Consider the following 11072-nt stretch of genomic DNA (forward strand, 5'->3'; position numbering starts at 1 on the left):
GTGGTAAAGAATCCGCCTGCCATTCAGGAAATGAAGTAAACATGGGTTCGATCCCTAGGTCAGGAAGATCCCTTGGAGGAAGGTGTGGCAAATCATGCCAGTATTCTTTCCTGGAGAACCTCATGGACCGAGGAGGCTGGGCTCAGACATGACTGAAGCAACTGAACACTCATGCATGCATGCATACGTAATGTATATACATGCATACATCCACCAAGGAAACTCTAGAAATGATGAAACCAAGATCAAAATATAATTTATTATAATTGGGGTTATTTCTGAGTTCTGGAACCCTAAATGACTGGTAATTTCTCTTTATCTCTCTCTCTCTTCTTTCTCTTGTCAAGAGTGCTGTAAAACCATGAAATCTTTCTCCTTCCCTTTCCTTCTCCTAACACTTTGAATAGTTCCTTCCCTACTAGTTTGTAAAACCCATGAAAATATCATTAATGTTATTATTGTCATAAATATTCTATCATTATATTTCTCTGTACCTAGCATAATGTACATAGTGGTACTGAATAGTTATTTCTAGAATAAGTGAATAAAAGAAAGAATGAATAATAATATTTTTACTGATATAGCATCTGTAGGTATACAAGAGGTGACACTTAAGCAGAATACTTCCCTTCTTTATTACCCTTCATCTTTGAAAGTGTATACTTGTATACTTTTTTTAAGTACTATTTGAATTCGTTGCAATAGAACACAATGATTGTTAAACAGTACTGCAGTTAGTATAAAATAGTTCCTATTTTTTTTTTCTCTGCCCAATGCTAGTTTACATAATACCACATTTCTGCCACTCTCCAAAAAAGCATAAACTGCTTTTCTGGAGCCTCACATTTTAAAATAGAGCCTTACTTTCTGCACAGGCAAAAACGTTTTCTGTCTTTTCCTCAGATTACAGCATGTATTAGTTTCCTGTTGCTGCTATAACAAATTACTACAAATTTAGTGATTTAAAATGGCATAAGTATATTATCTTACATTTCTGGTTGTGAGAAATCCAAAATGGGTCTCATCAGGCTAAAACCAAGGTACCAATTTGCTGCACTCCTTCTGAAGGGTCCAGGGGAAACTGTTCCTTGTCTTTTCCAACTTCTAGAGGTTGCCAGCATCCATGGGCTCACAGACACCACTCCAAACTGTGCTTCTTTTGATTTCTCTCCCTCTCAGATTCTCCTCCTGCCTTCCTCTTATAAGGATCCTTATGATTACATTAAGTCACTCAGATAATCCAGGATAATCTTCCCACCTCAAGGTCCTTAACACCTTTGCAAATCCCCCTTTACAAAGTATAGTGTGTACAGTGTACGGTATGCTCAGTCACGTCCTTCCCTTTGAGACCCCCAGGGACTGTGGCCCACCAGGTTCCTCTGTCCACAGAATTTTCCAGGTAAGAATACTGCAGCAGGTTGCCACTTCCTACTCCAGGGGATCACTCCAACCCAGGAATCGAACCCATGTCTCCTGTGTCTCCTGCCTTGCAGGACAATTCTTTACCACTGAGCCATATATTCACAGTTTTCTGGGATTAGGAAGTGGATATCTTTGGTGGGAATGCAACCTTCCACTACTATGCTTTGCTCTTCTGACAGGAAGCAGATTTAAAACAGTTTCATCAAATACATTCAAGACTTAGAAATAATACAGTTCAATTCTTTCTTCTTATAAGCGAGAAGACAGACTTGCTTAGGGAAGATGCATCTTGTCTTTGTCCTTGTTCACAAGAAGAGTGGGTGGTTACTGAGCTCCATGACTCAGTAAAAGTCAGAAAAAGACAGAGCTTTTTCATTGCACAATGTTGTCCTAAGACTGAAGGAGCACAGAGGGATGAGTTCACATGCAAGTACCAGCAGGCATCTCAGTGGGTTTGCATTTCATAAGGTAATATGAGCACCGCACTCTTCCAATTAGAAGTATTAGTTGCTGGAATCAGAAGGAAGAGTTCAGAGTCTTTCATATCCTGGGCTATTGAAATGAAATAAATTTCACCCCAGGAATCGCTCCATATTTATGCCTTGTTCTCAGCTAGTTTTTTTAGCAGCTTGATTAGAATCTTACTCATAGTTGAATTTGTTCCATTTGCTACATGGCCTTTTACAGCAGACCTTGCCCTGATTTTTGAGTTGTTGCTTGGCATCTATACTAGAGCTTCTCTAATAGGCTGCCCTTGGCATCGGGCTGTGATCTTGGGCCCAATCAGTTAAGACTAATGGAATAGAATTGCTGTGATTGTAAGATGTTGCTTTGCAAATCCCAAAGAAGTGTAAGAGGAGTCTGTTCTTGTCCAGATCAGGAGGGAGGCAGTCATAGCCAAGTGCCCTGAGACCCCAGGTCCATCTAGAACAGTACAGTTCTATGAAACACAGGGCAGAGAAAGGGACTTAGCCAGGTTCCTCAGTTTACTTGCATGTAGGTTTAACACCTGACTTAGATGATTTTTTGGACCTTCTTTGGATAAATTGCAGTGACTGGAAAGAGTTTATGCCCAAGCATTTATGTACACGAGTTTATGCACATAGGATGATAGGTTGCCTTCTAATTATAGTTTTAATAGAGGTTCTTAGAGACACGTGCACCCCAATGTTCATCGAAGCACAGTTTATAATAGCCAGGACATGGAAACAACCTAGATGCCCATCAGCAGACGAATGGATAAGGAAGCTGTGGTACATATACACCATGGAATATTACTCAGCCATTAAAAATAATTCATTTGAATCAGTTCTAATGAGATGGATGAAACTGGAGCCCATTATACAGAGTGAAGTAAGCCAGAAAGATAAAAACCATTACAGTATACTAACGCATATATATGGAATTTAGAAAGATGGTAATGATAACCCTATATGCAAAACAGAAAAAGAGACTCAGATGTACAGAACAGACTTGTGGACTCTGTGGGAGAAGGCAAGGGTGGAATGTTTCAAGAGAACAGCATCGAAACATGTATATTATCTAGGGTGAAACAGATCACCAGCCCAGGTTGGGTGCATGAGACAAGTGCTCGGACCTGGTGCACTGGGAAGACCCAGAGGGATCGGGTGGAGAGGGAGGTGGGAGGGGGGATGGGGATGGGGAATGCATGTATATCCATGGCTGATTCATGTCAATGTATGACAAAACCCACTACAATATTGTAAAGTAATTAGCCTCCAACTAATAAAAAAAAAAATAGAGGTTCCTTTCACAAGTGGCACAAAAAGAATGAGGGGGGCACTGACAAAAGCCTTTCAGTGCTCTTTCTTTTTGAAGTAATCTTTTTTCTTTTAAACTTTCAGTCAGTCAGTTCAGTCGCTCAGTCATGTCCAACTCTTTGCAACCCTGTGAATCACAGCACGCCAGGCCTCCCTGTCCATCAGCAACTCCCGGAGTTTACTCAAACTCATGTCCATCGAGTTGGTGATGCCGTCCAGCCATTTTATCCTCTGTCATCCCCTTCTCCTCCTGCCCCCAATCCCTCCCAGCATCAGGGTCTTCACAAATGTGGAACGCTTCACGAATGTGGAACGCTTCACAAATTTGAGTGTCATCCTTGTGCAGGGGCCATGCTAATCTTTAGTGGAGAATAATTCACAATAAAACTAATATGATGAATTAATATACATAGACATTGTAGCATGATCACCAAGATCAAGATGCTTAACACATCTATCACCTGACATAGTTAACTCTATTTTTTATGTGGTGAGAATGCTTCAGAGCTACTCAGTGACTTTCCACATAAAATATATTATCAACTATAGTCATCATGTTGTACATTGTCTCCTCAACGCTTTTTCTTCTTATAACTGAAAATGTCTATCTTTGATCTATATCACCCTAGTTACCCCCTTTTCAGCCCCTGGAACTGCTATTCTATTCTTTGTTTCTATAAAATTGGCTTGTTTTTCAGATCTCACATGTAAGTGATACCGCACATTAATTGTGTTTCTCTGTCTGACTTACTTCACTCAGCATAATGCCCTCTAGTTTCATCCTTGTTGTTGCAAATGGTAAGATTTCCTTCTCTTTTATGGTTGAATAATATCCCATTATAAATATATACCACATTTTCTTTATATATTTATCTGCTGAAGGATACATAAGTTGTTTCCATATTTTGGCTATTGTGAAAAATGCTGCAATAAATATGGGTATGCAGATAGGTCTTTGAAATCCTGATCTTAATTCCTTTGGATATACATCCAAGACAGGGATTTCTGACCATAATAGTTCAATTTTTAATTTGAGAAACCACTATAGCTTTTCTGTAATAGCTGTGCCAGTTTACATCCCTCAAAACTCTGTTCAAAGGTTCCTTTTCTCCACATCCTTGTCAACATTTGTTATCACTTGTCTTTTTTACAACAGCCATCCTAACAGGTATGAGGTGATATTTCATTGTGGCTTTCATTTTCATTTCCCTAAATGATGAGTGATGAACACCTTTTCATGTACTCATTGGCCATTTGTATGTCCTATTTGGAAAAATGTATTAATATGTTGCAATTTAAAAATTTTGAAACTAGAGTTCAGAAGAGGTATTAGTTTGGGTTGAATGCTTTTAAAATTACTAAATATAGACCACTGAGATAAACAAACCCAGTGATGCTGTTTTTTAGGTGTGCAGAAGATAAGAAGTTATCTCCAGCCATTTGGAAACATCCGTAGGCATGTTTACAGAAAGGATTTTTTTATTATTATTAAAGGGAAGTTCTTCTATATTAGTATTCCAATACTTTTAGTATAGTGGTCTTATATGAACTCATGTCATAGTTAGAGTCAAACAATGTTGAACTTTTCCCAGATTTCAAGAAAAAAAAAAATGAAGCTAATGAGTAGAATGGGCTCCTCTGGTGGTTCAGTGGTAAAGAATCCGCCTGTCAATGCAGGACACTTGGGTTCGATACCTGGGTCAGGAAGATCCCCTGGAGGAGGAAATGGCAACCCACTCCTGTATTCTTGTCTGGGAAATTCTATGGACAGAGAAGCCTGGGGGGCTATAGTCCAGGGCGTCGTAAAAGAGTTTAGACTTAGCGACTAAATAACAGTGAGAAGAATAATCCATTTTTCTCTCGTGTATGTCTTTGTGTCTGATACTACTCATTTAATATCATATATGCATGTAGCTATTTCATTTTTAAAAACTCCTTATTATGGGAGTAGGCTTAATTTTTGCCATTTCATGGTATTCCACAAACAGTGTCATGACTTTCAGCTCCTTTATTATTTGAATAAAGTTTAGAATATAATTTGAGCACCCTATTCCAGGTCTTTCAATCTATAGGCCTGAATCTCCAACTAATTGACATGGTCACTAAATATATCTGAGTACCCTCAAACATGATGATTCTAAAGTGTAAAACTTCCTTTCAACCTGCCTGTCACCTTGTTTCCTCACCATTCTTCCAGCTTCCCAAGCTTGAGACTGAGAGACACTCTTGATTCCTTTTTTCCTAATATTTAAACGGTTGCCATGTTCTATCAAATTTACCTCCTCAGTGTCCCTGTCATTCACCTCTATCTGTTTCTGATTTTATTATTTTGATTTTTCTCTCTTGAGAATGAGATACTAAAGCAACTTTTCAATTTTTTCCTGCAGTCTTTACCCTTACATCTTTTCTCTGTGTCACAACCCAGAGGGTTCTTTCAAAAACACAAATGTAATCATCATACCATTCTGCTGAAAAATAAATTGTTAGCCTCAGGAAAAGGCCAAAATTCCTAGTATGGCCTGCAATACCATCTGGGAATAGCAAACACCTTTGCAAAGGTGTTAATGCCACATATGAATTATCTCTTTTAACCCTTACTATTGAGATAAATATAATTAAAACTACCATTCTACAGAAAATGAAACTAAAATCTAAAGAAGTCAAATAACTTGCCTGAGATGACACAAACAGTAAGTGACTTAGCCATGACTTTATTCCAAGTCTATTTATTCTACTTTTCTATGCTTATAGCTACTATATATTGAAAATTAAGAAGACATGTGTTTAAGAATGTATCTGCTTGCAATTACATATAGTTCTTTAAGAAATAGACTCGTACTTAAAAAATTTCAAAGTAAAATAATGAAAATTTTAAAAAATATTGAATTATATTGTAAAATGAAAGATATTGTTTCAGGGACTTCCCTGGTGGTCCAGTGGTTAAAACTCTGCACTTCCACTGCATGAAGTATTGGTTTGATCCCTGACTCAGGAACTAAAATCCCACATGCCATGGTACAGCCCTCCAAATAAAGGGAAAAAAAGAGACTATTTCAGATAAACATGACAGCACAAACATATGTATTTACCTTTGCTTCTTTCCCAAGTTTTACTAGAATGACAATAAAAGAGAGTTTTGAAAAGGGGCATATACTTACAAGGACATAAAGACATGGATTCATATAAGATAACTCATTTCAAAATTTTTGAAAGAAGGAATTAGAAGGAATTAGAAATAACCGACTTAAGTGACATGAAAAGTCTGAAATAAAAGTAACTGACTTAAGTGACATGAAAAATCTGAAATAAAATCCTGTGGTGTAGAAAAACAGTAAAAGGCAAATTGATGCATCCTACAGAACTTGAGAGGCTCAGGAGTTTGGGATCACAAGTACCCAGAAAAGTAGGATATGCAGGGCAGGGCACTATTAACAAACAGAATAGTAGAAACTCTTTGTCTTTATTAGCAACTAGGATCCCATGTCTTCTTCCTGAGAGCAGCTGACCCTCCTTACTTTGGTCAGCAGACTGAGGTTTACTGTTTAGAGAGGATGAATCACACAGGCTCCAACTTGGAGAGGCTACACACAACTGAGGTATGATAGAGGCACTTTACTTAAAGCAGGATGTTAGGTGGAGATCTGCATTTTAGAAGCAAGACCTCCAACAACCAACTCTATTCAGCTTCCCAATATTAGTAGTGAAGCTTGTAACCTAATCCTAAACCATGGCACTGGAAGATTTTTTTATTTGGCAAATGTAACTTGCCCAAGGGTAAAGTGCTATAGAGACTACTTTTGCAAATTCTTAGGAAGACAACTGTGTCTTATTTCACTCAATATGACACTCTCTAGGTCCACCCATATTGCTGCAAATGACATTATTTCATTATTTTTAATGGCTTGCCGACTCAATGGACATTGGTTTGGGTGGACTCTGAGAGCTGGTGATTGGCAGGGAGGCCTGGCATGCTGTGGTTCATGGGGTCACAAAGAGTCGGACATTACTGAGTGACTGAACTGAACTGAATGGCTGAGTAATATTTCATTATGTATATGTGCCATTGCATATATGTAAATCTTCTTTTTTTATCCATTCCTCTGTCTATGGACTTGAGTGAAGTAAGTCAGACAGAGAAGGAGAAGTATCGTATGACATCCCTTTTATGTAGAATCTAAAAGTAAATGATACAAATGAACTTACAAAACAGAAAGAGATTCACAGACTAGAAAACGAACTTATGGCTGCTGGTGGGAAGGGATAGTTAGGGAGTTTGGGATGGTCCCGTATACACTGCTATATTAAAAATGGATAACCAATAAGTACCTGTTGTATGGCACGTGGAACTCTACTCAATGTTATGTTCCATCTGGGATGGGAGGGGTTTTGGGGGAGAATTGGTGCATGTATATATATGATTGTGCCTCTTCATTGTTCACCTGAAACTACCACAACATTGTTAATCAGCTGTATACCAAAACAAGGTTTAAAGTTTGAAAAAAAAAGAAAAAAGAAAGTAATATAGATTAAAAAAAAAAAAAAGACAGTGTGTCCCTGGATCATCTTGCAGTGAAGCCCACTAGTGAACCAGTCCCACACTGTGGCATTTAACCTCTAACAAGGCACCTACAAATCAACAGATATTTGAGGGATGACTCTTAACAATGAGCTGAACAAACAGAGATACTTTTAATATTCTCAGAAATACAAGAGAAGAAAGTATATACATGAAAAAGAATAGATTGCTTTAAAAAGAAAGATCTTGTATATTAAAATGTGATAACAGAAATTAATAATTCAGGAGGAGGCTTGGAAAATACATTGAGAAAATGTTTCAGAATATAGCTCCTTAAAGACAAGAAATGAGATGGCTGGATGGCATCACAGACTCAATGGACATGAGTTTGAATGAACTCCAGGAGTTGGTGATGGACAGGGAGGCCTGGCATGCTGCAATTCATGGGGCCACAAAGAGTTGGACATGACTGAGTGACTGAACTGAACGGAACTGAAAGACAAGAAAATTAAAGGATCTGTAGATGAGTTCCAAAGCTGCGAGAACTAGAAATTCCAAAAAGAGGGACCAGACAAAATAAAGAAAAAACATTAAATACCTATTTTAAAAATATTTTCCATAATACAGGAATTAAAGAAAAGGCCAAATGACTGGCCAGCAAAATGGGTGACAAAAAATAAAAACTAAAGTCAAAGCAAGGCAAATCATCATAAAAATTTTAGAACACTAGAGATAAGAGAATTGTAAAAGCTTCCAGAGAAGTGGGAAAGTAGGTTACATACAAAGAGTTGGGAATCAAAATAACATTAGATTTCTGAAAACAATATGCTAGAAAACCATTCCTAGAGGCAATGAAGTTACAAAATGTAATTCTATATCCAGGTGAACTAACAAACAAGCATCAAGGTAGAAGAAAGTTCTTGCCTATCGACAGAAGAATGGACAAAGATGTGGCATAATATGTATGTGGTAATATTCCATCACATACATATTAGTATGTATCCATTCACATACATACTAAAAGCAATGAAATAATGTCATTTGCAGCAACATGGATGGACATGGGGAATGTCATACTGAGTGAAATGTCAGACAGAGAAGGAGAGATATTGTATGACATCCCTTATATGCAGAATCTAAAAAGAAATTATACAAATGAACTTATTTATGAAAAAGAAACAGACTCACAGATTTAGAAAACAAGCTTATAGTTGCCAGGGAAAGGATTGGGGGCATTTGGGATAGACATGGACACAGTGGTATATTTAAAATGGATAACCGATAAGGACCTACCATATAACACACGAAACTCTGCTCAGTGTGATGTGGCAGACTAGATGGGAGGGGAGTTTGGGGGAGAATGGGTACATGTGTATGTATGGTTGAGTCCCTTCGCTGCTCACCTGAAAGTATCACAACATTGTTGATCGGCTGTACTCCAACATAAAATAAGTTTAAAAATTGTTTTTGACCTCAAGCACTCTTTTTAGGAAGCTCCTAAAATATGTGCTTTGCTTCACACAAGAGAGAAGAAGCAAGGTGTCCTGAAAACAAGGCTATGACACAGGAACAGGGTGAAAGCTATTCCCAGGATGACCACAAGTCTTAGGACAATCAATGTGTGGTAGACCTCTGGAGTCCAGTTCAGAGCAGGACAGAGAACTCCAGCAGTGATGTGCGCAAGGAACGATGACAACAATAAAAAGTGAGTCTTATGGGTTTCCAGCTGTGCTGGAATCCAGCTCTGTCAGAACTGAGGAATGAATCTGTGACAGTTACATAGCCAATGAAACAGCTGGACTAAATGAAGAAAGCACTAATTCCAGGGAGGACAATATTATAGAAGGTAGGAAATGAAACTTAACACACTATATGGGTCTACTGCGCATTACTGTTACATAAAATGTAAACAATAAACATCGATTAACTTGAAAAAGGGTGATATAGCTCTTTCAGAAGAATAGAAAAAGATGAAGATTATATAGTTGTGTGTGAGGGAATGAAGGAAGTGGCTATGAGAGTTAAAAATCTCATCTTACTAGTAGGAGTCAATAAATATCACTTACATTTTTATAAAATCATAAAAGAGGAGTGTAAAGAAGCTATTTTAAAACATGGAAATAAACACCAGGATAAACTGTAAAAAATATTGAAATTGGTTGCTTCTGGGGAATTGGAATTAGGAAAGAATGGGAAGATATCTGCTTTTTTGTGCATTATTTTAATCAATAAGAATTTTAAAATTAAATTAAAAAAGAAAAAATACTGTTCTAAAATCTAACATTTTGACAAACATCTTGTTATATAATTCTTACAGAATTAGAAATATTCTGACTTTTTAGCCAAACATCTAATGATGAGATATCTGAAAAGAATTCTAAAGTAGTAAAGTAGAAAAGCTACAAAGTTCCTTATTCCTGTATTACAAATTATTTAAAAAACTATGTAGTCTGTTTGAAAGTATTTCAATAGTATCTAAATATATTCAGAATGACATTCAAGAAATATTTTTAAGTAAAAAATTGAGCATGAGCAGTGTGTTCCAACTTTTAAAAATAATGAGGTCAGGTTTTTTTCAACTATAACATTATCGATTATGTTTTGTCTGTATTTAAGTTCAATGTTACTTAACACAGGGTCTGACCATACTACGGGAGATGCTTGCTAAGTGTTTGGATGGAATTGAATTTTTGAGTCCCTTGGAGATCTGATCAAGCCAAGAATTAAGGGAGGAGGTGTTCTTAGTTGACTTGATACAATTTGATTTTTCACTTTTCTTTTGGAATGAAAATGAAATTCACAAATTCCTAGAGGCTTTTACTAGGAGTGAAATTCCAAGCTTTTATGATTCTTGTCTGTAAAGGAACTTACTAGACTCCACGCCTTAAGATTACTGACCCACATCTGGATTCTAGATGGATTCACTGTTTTCCTCATAGTCTATAAATCACACATCCAAAATGAAACTTCTTTTAATCTATTCCAGCCACAGCAGCTTGTCAGTATTTTGTTAGCAAGTGAAGAATGGATCAAATAAAAGTTATTTTAATTTAGGGAACATTTTTTTTTTCTGTTTCCTTCTTATTTTATATTTGAATTGTGTTCTCCTTCAGTTAAAATTTTCCTTTTCATCTGTTAATTGGTAATTCTTACAAAACACTTTCTCCTTTTAGTAGTCTTTCCCAGTTATTTTAAGGTAAATGTTTAATCAATACATACATATTGCTTATGGAAAATGTGATAGAAAACACCAGGCAAATATTTATAATAATTTGTTCAATGTTCACCATGTAAGAGGGATTGTCCTGAATATTTTACTCATAAAGGCTCACTTCACCCTCCTGTATTAGTTT

The 11072-nt window shown here is 36.9% G+C and overlaps 1 non-coding gene across 1 annotated transcript; it reads right to left on the reverse strand.

Moving 5' to 3' along the window:
• Positions 1-3504: 3504 nt before the first annotated feature.
• On the reverse strand, positions 3505-3610 carry LOC139037244 (U6 spliceosomal RNA). Its single transcript, XR_011490076.1, has one exon. It is a non-coding gene; the product is annotated as a U6 spliceosomal RNA (small nuclear RNA).
• Between the last annotated feature and the right edge of the window lie 7462 nt (positions 3611-11072).

The sequence above is a fragment of the Odocoileus virginianus genome, chromosome 10 (assembly GCF_023699985.2).
Source record: "Odocoileus virginianus isolate 20LAN1187 ecotype Illinois chromosome 10, Ovbor_1.2, whole genome shotgun sequence".
Taxonomy (NCBI): domain Eukaryota; kingdom Metazoa; phylum Chordata; class Mammalia; order Artiodactyla; family Cervidae; genus Odocoileus; species Odocoileus virginianus.